General features: G+C 37.5%; 1 pseudogene; it reads right to left on the bottom strand.

Moving 5' to 3' along the window:
• Positions 1–2,754: 2,754 nt before the first annotated feature.
• On the bottom strand, positions 2,755–3,357 carry LOC103210010 (annotated as a pseudogene).
• Positions 3,358–3,879: the final 522 nt, after the last annotated feature.

Here is a 3,879-nt window from a genome sequence, read left to right as displayed (position 1 = left end):
TCTCCTCCTGTTTTATAGACATTTGGCAGGAGTGGAAAAACATAGAAAGGCAAAGCTAGACTTCAGAGGGATGTCACAAGGGGACATACAAAGGTGGAATATCAGCTTCTTGGACTAATCCTGGTTAGTGAAAATGAGAACAACTCTCAGTGAGATAGCTTGACACAACAGCCAAAACAGTGAACTCAAACATATCAATGATCATGAAGATGATAAAATACTGAGCAGTGTTTGTTCTGTTGTAATTGGAGTCACTGTGCATCAGAATTCACTCTATGGCAATTAGCAAAAACAGACTAATTAATCCTCTTTGGGAGGAGAAGTATTTAAAAAACCTCAAATGTGGCAAAAGTTCCCATACTCATTGTCCTTAAGTTGATTCTTAATCATAGTGACCCTATGTTGTTGTTGTTATGTGCCCTCGAGTTGGACCCGACTCATAGCGACCCATTCTTGGGTTGCCGAGGCAATATCACCATGGAAGTAGATTGCCCAACCTTCCTTCCGAGAACTGGCTGGTGGATTTGAACCATCAGCCTTCTAGTTAGCAGTCAAGTGACTTAGGCACTATGCTACCAGAGCTCCTAGGAGAGAGTAAAACTGTTCCATAAGTTTTCTAAGGCTATAAACTTTATGGGAAAGACCCTGCTGGTGCAGAGGTTAAGTGCTCAGTTGTTAACCAAAAGGTTAGACGTATGAACTCACCAGCCACCCCAATGGAGAAAGATGGGGTAGTCCATTTCTGTAAAGATTTATAACCTTGGAAACCCTATGGGGGCAGTTCTACTCTTTCTTATAGAACCATTAAAAGTTGAAATTAACTCAAGAGCAATGAGTAATCTTTACGTAACTAATTGTTACTAGGATTGTTCACAATCTTCCACAATTGTGTAATGCTCTTGTTCGCATTTATGTACTGCAAATGTCTTCTCCCATTATGGCTTGCCTTTTCACACTTTAATCCAATTTTTAAAAAATCCTGCATTGATTAGTTTATTGCTCATCATCCAGGATTCAGATGTCAGTATTCCTCCTGAAATTAGATATAAACAAATGCAAATGGGAAGTATCCAAATCAAATTATAAAACAAAACAGCGCTTTACCACATAAACAGGTAAAATTTCAAGAATGGTAATTGAAAACACTGACACTTGAAGAGAATGTCATTCAAAAACCACAAAATTGAAAAAAAAAAAAAAGTTTCTTAAGCTGTTAAGCCAATAAACCTATGACTCTAAGGAATAACAATTTGGGCTTTGTAAAGAAAAACAGAATCTGAATAAATCAATCATTAGTACTGAGATATAAAGTTTATGTCTTCTTTTCTCACGTTTGACTTAGAAAGGATCAAACTACAATACAGAAAATAAACTCTATCTTAAGTGTGGCATTGTAATTTCAAAAGTTGGCCTGATTTATTTAAAATATCTAATTACAGTGGAGAATATCAAGTTTCTTCAACAGTCTGTATTTAGAGAAATGGGAAGGTATTCACAGCCAGCATTTGTAGTGCCTTTAGTGGTGTCTAATGTCAACAAAAAACTTGATATGACAGTCTTGTCTTCTTAGCTCATGCTTTTGGGGATATATTCTTAGGCTGGCTTTGATGTGGAAATTGTAAATATAACTGCCATTACATGGTAATGGGAGTTAAAGAATCTAGAGTTCTCTCATAAAGATTAGGACATACCTTACTATGAGTCCTTCAAGGACAGGCTTTCCAAATATTTGGTTCCAATAGTTCCATTTTAAGAATGGATACTGGTTACTCTTCACTTTGAAAATGTGGCAGCTGGGCTATGTGAATTCATATCAATGGATGAAGATTTGAGTTTGAGTTGTGGATGAGAATGATCCCAATTCAACTTTTATTGACCCCTATCATGAGTAGGTAAGGAGCTCTGGTGGTGTAATGGTTAAGACATTTGGCTGTTAAAAGGTCAGTAGTTCAAACTTACCAGCTGCTCCATGGAAGAAAAATGAGGCAGTCTGCTTCGGTAAAGATTTACAGCCTTGGAAACCCAATGGGATCCGCTATGAGTTGAATCCAGTAGATGACAGTGAATTTGGTTTGGTTTAGTATCATGAGTAGGCAGGGTGTGTAAACCAAAGTTTTTTTTTTAGTCAGCTGAGTATATTAAAAGATGGACAGTGTAAAGAACTCATGGGACCCCAAATGGCCAAAAGCAAAGTACTAGCTTCCCTTCAAGAAGGACAAAGTCAGACCTATGAAAAAGACAATAATACTAAAAACAAAACAAATCTGTATTTCCGCAGAAGCATTAAGAATGTCAACAAAGCAACTCTCTCTCTCTCTCTCTCTCTCTATATATATATATATTGCTTTTGCATTTACAGAGTAGGAGTCTGTAACAATTATTTCATATAATTGCTGCATCAGAGACAACTGAAGATAAAAAACAAACAAACAAACAAACAAACAAAAACTATCATCCCCATGTATAACCAATTTGTGCTGTGTACTTCAAGGATCTGCTTTAAATTACCATGCCAATTTATAAGCCCCATACTGTACCAGGCAAGTTTAGTGGCTACTGAAGATACCACCAGGAGAAGATTATCGATAAATACATTCAATAGTGTGTTAACTATACAAAAAAAGACACTGTACAGTTTAAAAATAAATCTTACAGAGCCTTACATTTCAATTTTTTCTTTAAAAGGAGTGAACTGTGTGCAAGGAGGTGAAATGTTTTATAGGCAAGAGAAACATAAGCTGTGCTAGAATCAACTTAGTCATCATCATCACCATCTTCATCCTCCTCCTTCTTTTCACCTTCCTCATCTTCTTCATCTTCCTCCTTTTCTTTTCTTTTTTCAGCCTTGACGACTCACTTTTTGACTGCAACAGGCTTTCCTTTAGGCTGGTATGCAGCAATATTCTTTCTGTATTTCTCCTTCAGCTTTGTGGCCTTCTTCTCATAAGGCTGTTTGTCACTGGCAGCAGTATTTTTCTACATCTCTCAGTTTCGTCACTACATCACCAATGGGCAGGCTAGGATGCTTGCCTTTGATTTTTGGGTGAGGCTCAGAACTAAACAAAAAAAAATGCTGAAAGGGCCCTTTTGGGTGCATTGGGATCCTTGAACTTTCGTTTTGTTTCCCCTTTAGGAAAGATATAGTTTTTCACTTCTCCTCATAATGGGCCTTTGCCATGCCTTCAAATTTTCCTTTCTCTTTAGCAGACATGATCTTTCATCTCTCTGAGCACTTAGAAAATTCTGAGAAGTTATCTAGCATTTTGATGCTTCTTGTGTTCCTCCAGGCAAGTTTGTACAAAAAAATGCATAGGCTGACATTTTGCCTCTCACGTTCTTAGGATTTGCTTTGCACATTTTTAGTTATTTTTCATCCATGAGGCACAGAGTTGCCCAGTGTGTTCCAGCTCTGCCTGGCTGGTCACTGTCTCTATGAAGCTTAATGTGGTACAATGGCTGTGAGAGTTTTTAATCTAGTTTTTTGATGAACAGAAGTCCTTAATTTTAATGAAGCCAAATGTTGCATTGTTTTCCTTTATGGTTAGTGCTTCATATGTTTTATTTAAAGACCCTTCTGTTTATCCAAAGTTCTATAGAACGCAATACATATAGAAGCTGTCAAATTGATCCACTTCCTTTACCTCTGAAACCTCACTTCTATGACAATGTTACAAATTTAATTATGTCCCCCAAAATTTGTGTTGTAAATACTAACATTTATGCCTGTGGTTATAATTCCATTTAGGAATGGGTAGTCTTTGTTAAGGAGCTCTGGTAGCATAGTGGCTACAGCACTTGACTGCTAACCAGAAGGCTGGCGGTTCAAACCCACCAGCCACTCCTCGGAAGGAAGGTTGGGCAATCCTACTTCCGTAGTGA

This window comes from Orycteropus afer, unplaced genomic scaffold, assembly GCF_000298275.1.
Source record: "Orycteropus afer afer isolate SDZICR_OR568_19922 unplaced genomic scaffold, OryAfe1.0 scaffold00548, whole genome shotgun sequence".
NCBI classification, from domain to species: domain Eukaryota; kingdom Metazoa; phylum Chordata; class Mammalia; order Tubulidentata; family Orycteropodidae; genus Orycteropus; species Orycteropus afer.
This window is presented reverse-complemented; position numbering and strand designations above follow the sequence as displayed.